Here is a 13,299-nt window from a genome sequence, read left to right as displayed (position 1 = left end):
GTGGACGGACTAGAGAGAGGTGGGCATCTCTATGCATGGGTTTCAAAGTTTGACCCTGACCATCGCTTACACAACTGATGAAGTCAAGTAGAAGACGACTCAAGGTAGGAACCTTTTTTTCTTTGCTGCTGCTGCTGCTTGTGTTGTATGCTGTGTACTTATGTGATTCAAGCTGTTGCTCTATTACTGGCATATTGAGACCCAATGACTATTGAGACCCAATGACTGGGTGGTTCAGTGGCTGTTTCTGGCTGTGGAATTGAAGACTGATGTGAATCTACAGTGTGTGCCGTGTTGTTTCCACTGTTGAAGGTAGTGAGTTGTGGTTCTTGGTCACTTAAATTAGTTTTCTATTTCCTTTAAAGTTCAAGCTAGAGGTTGTGGGCTCTGACATAACAGCCCTCAATTTCAAATATTGGCTGCTGTTGAAGGTAGTGAGTTGTTACAGGGTGAATTTATTTTTTCATACTAGAAAAAACATCACCCATAGGGCGTTTGGCCTAAGGTTGGGCGATTGGACGAATATATCGGCTGTCGGCGATTGGATGATGATTCAACAATCGTTGAATGTTTTTATTAGGCAATTGTTTTGGACGATATTTGTCCTGCAGAGAGAAGAAGAATATGTATGACGTCTCAAATCGGCCTCTGAGTCAAGTGGCGATATGGCGTCTTAAATCGGCTTTGAGTCAGGTAGCGGTGTGGCTTCTCAAATCGATTTCTGAGTCAGGTTGCGGTATGGCGTCTCAAATCAGCCTCCTAGTAAGGCTGCGAAGATGAAGAGGGACAAACTGAAGAGAATACAAAGATGAAGGGGCGGCAGTGGCTCTGGGGTAGAGTGGCCGGTAGAGTGGCCAGTTCGATCCCGGGCTCCCCCAGAGTTAGTGTCGAAGTGTCCTTGAGCAAGACGCTGAACCCTAATTGCTCCCGATGAGCATGTTGGTGCCTTGCATGGTTTCCTCCGCCATCGCTGTGTGAATGTGTGTGTGAACATTCACCCAATCTTTGTAAAGCGCTTTGGATAAAAGTGCTATATAAATGTACTGTCTACCATGAAGAGGAGGTTTTATAAGTGCTTGTTTTACGTAAGTATAAACTTGGTAGTGGGTAAGTATGAAAACATTTCCCCTTTCCTTACAGGTCCTGTATCATCACTGATGATCCTTCCCAGTGCATCCAGGAGCTGTTTCCTACATAATATTGTAAATGTTCATTTATTTTGTATGGTTTTTAATCCGTATCATAGTTTGTTTGCTTTACTGTATATATCTGTATTGTAAATGTTCATTTATTTTCCTTGTCTTATTTTGTATATCTTAATTGTGTTTTTTTTACTGATTTAATCCGTATTGTAAAGCTGTCCTGGGCATGACATTAAACTGAATCCGACAGTGGGGGACCTACAACAGGGGACAAAATGAGGGTACCCGAAACCACTGTTATGGTATGGCGTCTCAAATCAGCCTCCTAGTAAGGCTGCGAAGATGGAGAGGGACAAAAAGGAAACAAGGAGATGAAGATGAAGAGAAGTAGTTGAAGATGAAGAGAAGAAGAAGATGTATGACGTCTCAAATCGGCCTCCGACTCAGGTGGCGATATGGCGTCTCAAATCGGCTTTTGAGTCAGGTGGCGGTGTGGCTTCTCAAATCGATTTCTGAGTCAGGTTGTGGTATGGCGGCTCAAATCAGCCTCCTAGTAAGGCTGCGAAGATGAAGAGGGACAAACTGAAGAGAATACAAAGATGAAGGGGCGGCAGTGGCTCTGGGGTAGAGTGGCCGGTAGAGCGGCCAGTTCGATCCCGGGCTCCCCCAGAGTTAGTGTCGAAGTGTCCTTGAGCAAGACGCTGAACCCTAATTGCTCCCGATGAGCATGTTGGTGCCTTGCATGGTTTCCTCCGCCATCGCTGTGTGAATGTGTGTGTGAACATTCACCCAATCTTTGTAAAGCGATTTGGATAAAAGCGCTATATAAATGTACCGTTTACCATGAAGAGGAGGTTGTATGCGTGCTTGTTTTTTACGTAAGTATAAACTGGGTAAGTATGAAAACATTTCCCCTTTCCTTACAGGTCCTTTATCATCACTGATGATCCTTCCCAGTGCATCCAGGAGCTGTTTCTACATAATATTGTAAATGTTCATTTATTTTGAATGTTTTTTAATCTGTATCATAGTTTGTTTGCTTTACTGTATATATCTGTATTGTAAATGTTTATTTTCTTTTATATGTTAACTGTATCATATTGTTGTTTTACTGGTTTAATACTTATTGTTAATTTTCATTATTTATTTTATCTGTGTTTAATCTATTGGTGTTTTACTGGTATTATCTGTATCATAAATGTTGTAAATGAGGAAACGAGATGAAAATGGAGAAGAGCAGAGGAAACGAGGAGTTGAAGATGAAGAGAAGAAGATGTATGATGTCTCAAATCGGCCTCTGAGTCAAGTGGCGATATGGCGTCTCAAATCGGCTTTTGAGTCAGGTAGCGGTGTGGCTTCTCAAATCGATTTCTGAGTCAGGTTGCGGTATGGCGTCTCAAATCAGCCTCCTAGTAAGGCTGCGAAGATGAAGAGGGACAAACTGAAGAGAATACAAAGATGAAGGGGCGGCAGTGGCTCTGGGGTAGAGTGGCCGGTAGAGCGGCCAGTTCGATCCCGGGCTCCCCCAGAGTTAGTGTCGAAGTGTCCTTGAGCAAGACACTGAACCCCTAATTGCTCCCAATGAGCTTGTTGGTGCCTTGCATGGTTTCCTCCACCATCGTTGTGTGAATGTGTGTGTGAACATTCACCCAATCTTTGTAAAGCGCTTTGGATAAAAGCGCTATATAAATGTACCGTTTACCATGAAGAGGAGGTTGTATGCGTGCTTGTTTTTTACGTAAGTATAAACTTGGTAGTGGGTAAGTATGAAAACATTTCCCCTTTCCTTACAGGTCCTGTATCATCACTGATGATCCTTCCCAGTGCATCCAGGAGCTGTTTCCTACATAATATTGTAAATGTTAATTTATTTTGTATGGTTTTTAATCTGTATCGTAGTTGTTTGCTTTACTGTATGTATCTGTATTGTAAATGTTAATTTTTTTAATATGTCTTAATTTTATCATATTGTTGTTTTACTGGTTTAATCCTTATTGTTAATTTTCATTATTTCTTTTATCTGTGTTTAATCTGTATCATATTGGTGTTTTACTGGTATTATCTGTATTATAACTGTTGTAAATGAGGAAACGAGATGAAAATGAAGAAGAGCAGAGGAAACAAGGAATTGAAGATGAAGAGAAGAAGAAGATGTATGACTTCTCAAATCGGCCTCCGAGGCAGGTGGCGATATGGCGTCTCAAATCGGCTTTTGAGTCAGGTGGCGATGTGGCTTCTCAAATCGATTTCTGAGTCAGGTTTCGGTATGGCGTCTCAAATCAGCCTCCTAGTAAGGCTGCGAAGATGAAGAGGGACAAACTGAAGAGAATACAAAGATGAAGGGGCGGCAGTGGCTCTGGGGTAGAGTGGCCGGTAGAGCGGCCAGTTCGATCCCGGGCTCCCCCAGAGTTAGTGTCGAAGTGTCCTTGAGCAAGACGCTGAACCCCTAATTGCTCCCGATGAGCATGTTGGTGCCTTGCATGGTTTCCTCCGCCATCGTTGTGTGAATGTGTGTGTGAACATTCACCCAATCTTTGTAAAGCGCTTTGGATAAAAGCGCTATATAAATGTACTGTTTACCATGAAGAGGAGCTTGTAGATCTGCTATTTTCACAATTTCTTAGGTGTATTTTTTTGAAAAAGCTTTTGTATTGTAAAAGAGCTTTGACAATCGTTTGAAATAATGTTTTTTTCTCCTGCTCCCAGCAGGCCAGGAAAGTACTGGCGAGAGCTGTATGGAGGATGTAGATGACTGGAGACGCCACTGGTGGGCTTGCCCGTGGACGGACTAGAGAGAGGTGGGCATCTCTATGCATGGGTTTCAAAGTTTGACCCTGACCATCGCTTACACAACTGATGAAGTCAAGTAGAAGACGACTCAAGGTAGGAACCTTTTTTTCTTTGCTGCTGCTGCTGCTTGTGTTGTATGCTGTGTACTTATGTGATTCAAGCTGTTGCTCTATTACTGGCATATTGAGACCCAATGACTATTGAGACCCAATGACTGGGTGGTTCAGTGGCTGTTTCTGGCTGTGGAATTGAAGACTGATGTGAATCTACAGTGTGTGCCGTGTTGTTTCCACTGTTGAAGGTAGTGAGTTGTGGTTCTTGGTCACTTAAATTAGTTTTCTATTTCCTTTAAAGTTCAAGCTAGAGGTTGTGGGCTCTGACATAACAGCCCTCAATTTCAAATATTGGCTGCTGTTGAAGGTAGTGAGTTGTTACAGGGTGAATTTATTTTTTCATACTAGAAAAAACATCACCCATAGGGCGTTTGGCCTAAGGTTGGGCGATTGGACGAATATATCGGCTGTCGGCGATTGGATGATGATTCAACAATCGTTGAATGTTTTTATTAGGCAATTGTTTTGGACGATATTTGTCCTGCAGAGAGAAGAAGAATATGTATGACGTCTCAAATCGGCCTCTGAGTCAAGTGTCGATATGGCGTCTCAAATCGGCTTTGAGTCAGGTAGCGGTGTGGCTTCTCAAATCGATTTCTGAGTCAGGTTGCGGTATGGCGTCTCAAATCAGCCTCCTAGTAAGGCTGCGAAGATGAAGAGGGACAAACTGAAGAGAATACAAAGATGAAGGGGTGGCAGTGGCTCTGGGGTAGAGTGGCCGGTAGAGCGGCCAGTTCGATCCCGGGCTCCCCCAGAGTTAGTGTCGAAGTGTCCTTGAGCAAGACGCTGAACCCTAATTGCTCCCGATGAGCATGTTGGTGCCTTGCATGGTTTCCTCCGCCATCGCTGTGTGAATGTGTGTGTGAACATTCACCCAATCTTTGTAAAGCGCTTTGGATAAAAGTGCTATATAAATGTACTGTCTACCATGAAGAGGAGGTTTTATAAGTGCTTGTTTTACGTAAGTATAAACTTGGTAGTGGGTAAGTATGAAAACATTTCCCCTTTCCTTACAGGTCCTGTATCATCACTGATGATCCTTCCCAGTGCATCCAGGAGCTGTTTCCTACATAATATTGTAAATGTTCATTTATTTTGTATGGTTTTTAATCCGTATCATAGTTTGTTTGCTTTACTGTATATATCTGTATTGTAAATGTTCATTTATTTTCCTTGTCTTATTTTGTATATCTTAATTGTGTTTTTTTTACTGATTTAATCCGTATTGTAAAGCTGTCCTGGGCATGACATTAAACTGAATCCGACAGTGGGGGACCTACAACAGGGGACAAAATGAGGGTACCCGAAACCACTGTTATGGTATGGCGTCTCAAATCAGCCTCCTAGTAAGGCTGCGAAGATGGAGAGGGACAAAAAGGAAACAAGGAGATGAAGATGAAGAGAAGTAGTTGAAGATGAAGAGAAGAAGAAGATGTATGACATCTCAAATCGGCCTCCGACTCAGGTGGCGATATGGCGTCTCAAATCGGCTTTTGAGTCAGGTGGCGATATGGCGTCTCAAATCGGCTTTTGAGTCAGGTGGCGGTGTGGCTTCTCAAATCAATTTCTGAGTCAGGTTGTGGTATGGCGGCTCAAATCAGCCTCCTAGTAAGGCTGCGAAGATGAAGAGGGACAAACTGAAGAGAATACAAAGATGAAGGGGCGGCAGTGGCTCTGGGGTAGAGTGGCCGGTAGAGCGGCCAGTTCGATCCCGGGCTCCCCCAGAGTTAGTGTCGAAGTGTCCTTGAGCAAGACGCTGAACCCTAATTGCTCCCGATGAGCATGTTGGTGCCTTGCATGGTTTCCTCCGCCATCGCTGTGTGAATGTGTGTGTGAACATTCACCCAATCTTTGTAAAGCGATTTGGATAAAAGCGCTATATAAATGTACCGTTTACCATGAAGAGGAGGTTGTATGCGTGCTTGTTTTTTACGTAAGTATAAACTGGGTAAGTATGAAAACATTTCCCCTTTCCTTACAGGTCCTTTATCATCACTGATGATCCTTCCCAGTGCATCCAGGAGCTGTTTCCTACATAATATTGTAAATGTTCATTTATTTTGTATGTTTTTTAATCTGTATCATAGTTTGTTTGCTTTACTGTATATATCTGTATTGTAAATGTTTATTTTCTTTTATATGTTAACTGTATCATATTGTTGTTTTACTGGTTTAATACTTATTGTTAATTTTCATTATTTATTTTATCTGTGTTTAATCTATTGGTGTTTTACTGGTATTATCTGTATCATAAATGTTGTAAATGAGGAAACGAGATGAAAATGGAGAAGAGCAGAGGAAACGAGGAGTTGAAGATGAAGAGAAGAAGATGTATGATGTCTCAAATCGGCCTCTGAGTCAAGTGGCGATATGGCGTCTCAAATCGGCTTTTGAGTCAGGTAGCGGTGTGGCTTCTCAAATCGATTTCTGAGTCAGGTTGCGGTATGGCGTCTCAAATCAGCCTCCTAGTAAGGCTGCGAAGATGAAGAGGGACAAACTGAAGAGAATACAAAGATGAAGGGGCGGCAGTGGCTCTGGGGTAGAGTGGCCGGTAGAGCGGCCAGTTCGATCCCGGGCTCCCCCAGAGTTAGTGTCGAAGTGTCCTTGAGCAAGACACTGAACCCCTAATTGCTCCCAATGAGCTTGTTGGTGCCTTGCATGGTTTCCTCCACCATCGTTGTGTGAATGTGTGTGTGAACATTCACCCAATCTTTGTAAAGCGCTTTGGATAAAAGCGCTATATAAATGTACCGTTTACCATGAAGAGGAGGTTGTATGCGTGCTTGTTTTTTACGTAAGTATAAACTTGGTAGTGGGTAAGTATGAAAACATTTCCCCTTTCCTTACAGGTCCTGTATCATCACTGATGATCCTTCCCAGTGCATCCAGGAGCTGTTTCCTACATAATATTGTAAATGTTAATTTATTTTGTATGGTTTTTAATCTGTATCGTAGTTGTTTGCTTTACTGTATGTATCTGTATTGTAAATGTTAATTTTTTTAATATGTCTTAATTTTATCATATTGTTGTTTTACTGGTTTAATCCTTATTGTTAATTTTCATTATTTCTTTTATATGTGTTTAATCTGTATCATATTGGTGTTTTACTGGTATTATCTGTATTATAACTGTTGTAAATGAGGAAACGAGATGAAAATGAAGAAGAGCAGAGGAAACAAGGAATTGAAGATGAAGAGAAGAAGAAGATGTATGACTTCTCAAATCGGCCTCCGAGGCAGGTGGCGATATGGCGTCTCAAATCGGCTTTTGAGTCAGGTGGCGATGTGGCTTCTCAAATCGATTTCTGAGTCAGGTTTCGGTATGGCGTCTCAAATCAGCCTCCTAGTAAGGCTGCGAAGATGAAGAGGGACAAACTGAAGAGAATACAAAGATGAAGGGGCGGCAGTGGCTCTGGGGTAGAGTGGCCGGTAGAGCGGCCAGTTCGATCCCGGGCTCCCCCAGAGTTAGTGTCGAAGTGTCCTTGAGCAAGACGCTGAACCCCTAATTGCTCCCGATGAGCATGTTGGTGCCTTGCATGGTTTCCTCCGCCATCGTTGTGTGAATGTGTGTGTGAACATTCACCCAATCTTTGTAAAGCGCTTTGGATAAAAGCGCTATATAAATGTACTGTTTACCATGAAGAGGAGCTTGTAGATCTGCTATTTTCACAATTTCTTAGGTGTATTTTTATGAAAAAGCTTTTGTATTGTAAAAGAGCTTTGACAATCGTTTGAAATAATGTTTTTTTCTCCTGCTCCCAGCAGGCCAGGAAAGTACTGGCGAGAGCTGTATGGAGGATGTAGATGACTGGAGACGCCACTGGTGGGCTTGCCCGTGGACGGACTAGAGAGAGGTGGGCATCTCTATGCATGGGTTTCAAAGTTTGACCCTGACCATCGCTTACACAACTGATGAAGTCAAGTAGAAGACGACTCAAGGTAGGAACCTTTTTTTCTTTGCTGCTGCTGCTGCTTGTGTTGTATGCTGTGTACTTATGTGATTCAAGCTGTTGCTCTATTACTGGCATATTGAGACCCAATGACTATTGAGACCCAATGACTGGGTGGTTCAGTGGCTGTTTCTGGCTGTGGAATTGAAGACTGATGTGAATCTACAGTGTGTGCCGTGTTGTTTCCACTGTTGAAGGTAGTGAGTTGTGGTTCTTGGTCACTTAAATTAGTTTTCTATTTCCTTTAAAGTTCAAGCTAGAGGTTGTGGGCTCTGACATAACAGCCCTCAATTTCAAATATTGGCTGCTGTTGAAGGTAGTGAGTTGTTACAGGGTGAATTTATTTTTTCATACTAGAAAAAACATCACCCATAGGGCGTTTGGCCTAAGGTTGGGCGATTGGACGAATATATCGGCTGTCGGCGATTGGATGATGATTCAACAATCGTTGAATGTTTTTATTAGGCAATTGTTTTGGACGATATTTGTCCTGCAGAGAGAAGAAGAATATGTATGACGTCTCAAATCGGCCTCTGAGTCAAGTGTCGATATGGCGTCTCAAATCGGCTTTGAGTCAGGTAGCGGTGTGGCTTCTCAAATCGATTTCTGAGTCAGGTTGCGGTATGGCGTCTCAAATCAGCCTCCTAGTAAGGCTGCGAAGATGAAGAGGGACAAACTGAAGAGAATACAAAGATGAAGGGGTGGCAGTGGCTCTGGGGTAGAGTGGCCGGTAGAGCGGCCAGTTCGATCCCGGGCTCCCCCAGAGTTAGTGTCGAAGTGTCCTTGAGCAAGACGCTGAACCCTAATTGCTCCCGATGAGCATGTTGGTGCCTTGCATGGTTTCCTCCGCCATCGCTGTGTGAATGTGTGTGTGAACATTCACCCAATCTTTGTAAAGCGCTTTGGATAAAAGTGCTATATAAATGTACTGTCTACCATGAAGAGGAGGTTTTATAAGTGCTTGTTTTACGTAAGTATAAACTTGGTAGTGGGTAAGTATGAAAACATTTCCCCTTTCCTTACAGGTCCTGTATCATCACTGATGATCCTTCCCAGTGCATCCAGGAGCTGTTTCCTACATAATATTGTAAATGTTCATTTATTTTGTATGGTTTTTAATCCGTATCATAGTTTGTTTGCTTTACTGTATATATCTGTATTGTAAATGTTCATTTATTTTCCTTGTCTTATTTTGTATATCTTAATTGTGTTTTTTTTACTGATTTAATCCGTATTGTAAAGCTGTCCTGGGCATGACATTAAACTGAATCCGACAGTGGGGGACCTACAACAGGGGACAAAATGAGGGTACCCGAAACCACTGTTATGGTATGGCGTCTCAAATCAGCCTCCTAGTAAGGCTGCGAAGATGGAGAGGGACAAAAAGGAAACAAGGAGATGAAGATGAAGAGAAGTAGTTGAAGATGAAGAGAAGAAGAAGATGTATGACGTCTCAAATCGGCCTCCGACTCAGGTGGCGATATGGCGTCTCAAATCGGCTTTTGAGTCAGGTGGCGGTGTGGCTTCTCAAATCGATTTCTGAGTCAGGTTGTGGTATGGCGACTCAAATCAGCCTCCTAGTAAGGCTGCGAAGATGAAGAGGGACAAACTGAAGAGAATACAAAGATGAAGGGGCGGCAGTGGCTCTGGGGTAGAGTGGCCGGTAGAGCGGCCAGTTCGATCCCGGGCTCCCCCAGAGTTAGTGTCGAAGTGTCCTTGAGCAAGACGCTGAACCCTAATTGCTCCCGATGAGCATGTTGGTGCCTTGCATGGTTTCCTCCGCCATCGCTGTGTGAATGTGTGTGTGAACATTCACCCAATCTTTGTAAAGCGATTTGGATAAAAGCGCTATATAAATGTACCGTTTACCATGAAGAGGAGGTTGTATGCGTGCTTGTTTTTTACGTAAGTATAAACTGGGTAAGTATGAAAACATTTCCCCTTTCCTTACAGGTCCTTTATCATCACTGATGATCCTTCCCAGTGCATCCAGGAGCTGTTTCCTACATAATATTGTAAATGTTCATTTATTTTGTATGTTTTTTAATCTGTATCATAGTTTGTTTGCTTTACTGTATATATCTGTATTGTAAATGTTTATTTTCTTTTATATGTTAAAGGTAGGGTAAGTGATATTTTTTGGTTAAAACAAAAAGTATTTTGTTAAAAGGTTAAAATACTATATTCTGATAGTAATCATTGCTATAGAGTGTTTGTTCAGTAACAGATGTCTCCCTGTCTCTCCAGCTCTTTAATAATCAGAAAATACATTTTTCGGTAGGTGTCAAAATCTCAGCCAATCAGGAGAAAGTACCCATTTTTAAGCTTAATTTGTATAGTGTTCCAGTTAAAATTTTGTCTGCTCATTTCTTAGTGTCATCACTTCCAATTTCACTTGTTTAATCTATATCCTGATTGAGTTCTCTGTCCTGGTTGGATAAAATTGGAAATGAAACTAAAAAAAAAAAAAAAAAAACTACAAAATACATTTTCTGTTTTATAAAGAGCTGGAGAGACATGGAGACTCTTTATATGGACAGGACACTCTATAGTAACGAGCACTATCAGAACATAGACCCATTTTGCAATTATTTGAATAATTGCAAATCACTTACCCTACCTTTAACTGTATCATATTGTTGTTTTACTGGTTTAATACTTATTGTTAATTTTCATTATTTATTTTATCTGTGTTTAATCTATTGGTGTTTTACTGGTATTATCTGTATCATAAATGTTGTAAATGAGGAAACGAGATGAAAATGGAGAAGAGCAGAGGAAACGAGGAGTTGAAGATGAAGAGAAGAATATGTATGACGTCTCAAATCGGCCTCCGACTCAGGTGGCGATATGGCGTCTCAAATCGGCTTTTGAGTCAGGTGGCGGTGTGGCTTCTCAAATCGATTTCTGAGTCAGGTTGTGGTATGGCGGCTCAAATCAGCCTCCTAGTAAGGCTGCGAAGATGAAGAGGGACAAACTGAAGAGAATACAAAGATGAAGGGGCGGCAGTGGCTCTGGGGTAGAGTGGCCGGTAGAGCGGCCAGTTCGATCCCGGGCTCCCCCAGAGTTAGTGTCGAAGTGTCCTTGAGCAAGACGCTGAACCCTAATTGCTCCCGATGAGCATGTTGGTGCCTTGCATGGTTTCCTCCGCCATCGCTGTGTGAATGTGTGTGTGAACATTCACCCAATCTTTGTAAAGCGATTTGGATAAAAGCACTATATAAATGTACCGTTTACCATGAAGAGGAGGTTGTATGCGTGCTTGTTTTTTACGTAAGTATAAACTTGGTAGTGGGTAAGTATGAAAACATTTCCCCTTTCCTTACAGGTCCTGTATCATCACTGATGATCCTTCCCAGTGCATCCAGGAGCTGTTTCCTACATAATATTGTAAATGTTAATTTATTTTGTATGGTTTTTAATCTGTATCGTAGTTGTTTGCTTTACTGTATGTATCTGTATTGTAAATGTTAATTTTTTTAATATGTCTTAATTTTATCATATTGTTGTTTTACTGGTTTAATCCTTATTGTTAATTTTCATTATTTCTTTTATCTGTGTTTAATCTGTATCATATTGGTGTTTTACTGGTATTATCTGTATTATAACTGTTGTAAATGAGGAAACGAGATGAAAATGAAGAAGAGCAGAGGAAACAAGGAATTGAAGATGAAGAGAAGAAGAAGATGTATGACTTCTCAAATCGGCCTCCGAGGCAGGTGGCGATATGGCGTCTCAAATCGGCTTTTGAGTCAGGTGGCGATGTGGCTTCTCAAATCGATTTCTGAGTCAGGTTTCGGTATGGCGTCTCAAATCAGCCTCCTAGTAAGGCTGCGAAGATGAAGAGGGACAAACTGAAGAGAATACAAAGATGAAGGGGCGGCAGTGGCTCTGGGGTAGAGTGGCCGGTAGAGTGGCCAGTTCGATCCCGGGCTCCCCCAGAGTTAGTGTCGAAGTGTCCTTGAGCAAGACGCTGAACCCTAATTGCTCCCGATGAGCATGTTGGTGCCTTGCATGGTTTCCTCCGCCATCGCTGTGTGAATGTGTGTGTGAACATTCACCCAATCTTTGTAAAGCGCTTTGGATAAAAGTGCTATATAAATGTACTGTTTACCATGAAGAGGAGCTTGTAGATCTGCTATTTTCACAATTTCTTAGGTGTATTTTTTTGAAAAAGCTTTTGTATTGTAAAAGATCTTTGGCAATCGTTTGAAATAATGTTTTTTTCTCCTGCTCCCAGCAGGCCAGGAAAGTACTGGCGAGAGCTGTATGGAGGATGGAGATGACTGGAGACGCCACTGGTGGGCTTGCCCGTGGACGGACTAGAGAGAGGTGGGCATCTCTATGCATGGGTTTCAAAGTTTGACCCTGACCATCGCTTACACAACTGATGAAGTCAAGTAGAAGACGACTCAAGGTAGGAACCTTTTTTTCTTTGCTGCTGCTGCTGCTTGTGTTGTATGCTGTGTACTTATGTGATTCAAGCTGTTGCTCTATTACTGGCATATTGAGACCCAATGACTATTGAGACCCAATGACTGGGTGGTTCAGTGGCTGTTTCTGGCTGTGGAATTGAAGACTGATGTGAATCTACAGTGTGTGCCGTGTTGTTTCCACTGTTGAAGGTAGTGAGTTGTGGTTCTTGGTCACTTAAATTAGTTTTCTATTTCCTTTAAAGTTCAAGCTAGAGGTTGTGGGCTCTGACATAACAGCCCTCAATTTCAAATATTGGCTGCTGTTGAAGGTAGTGAGTTGTTACAGGGTGAATTTATTTTTTCATACTAGAAAAAACATCACCCATAGGGCGTTTGGCCTAAGGTTGGGCGATTGGACGAATATATCGGCTGTCGGCGATTGGATGATGATTCAACAATCGTTGAATGTTTTTATTAGGCAATTGTTTTGGACGATATTTGTCCTGCAGAGAGAAGAAGAATATGTATGACGTCTCAAATCGGCCTCTGAGTCAAGTGTCGATATGGCGTCTCAAATCGGCTTTGAGTCAGGTAGCGGTGTGGCTTCTCAAATCGATTTCTGAGTCAGGTTGCGGTATGGCGTCTCAAATCAGCCTCCTAGTAAGGCTGCGAAGATGAAGAGGGACAAACTGAAGAGAATACAAAGATGAAGGGGCGGCAGTGGCTCTGGGGTAGAGTGGCCGGTAGAGTGGCCAGTTCGATCCCGGGCTCCCCCAGAGTTAGTGTCGAAGTGTCCTTGAGCAAGACGCTGAACCCTAATTGCTCCCGATGAGCATGTTGGTGCCTTGCATGGTTTCCTCCGCCATCGCTGTGTGAATGTGTGTGTGAA

The sequence above is a fragment of the Gymnoscopelus braueri genome, assembly GCF_963280865.1.
Source record: "Gymnoscopelus braueri genome assembly, chromosome: 1".
In the NCBI taxonomy this organism is placed as follows: domain Eukaryota; kingdom Metazoa; phylum Chordata; class Actinopteri; order Myctophiformes; family Myctophidae; genus Gymnoscopelus; species Gymnoscopelus braueri.
This window is presented reverse-complemented; position numbering follows the sequence as displayed.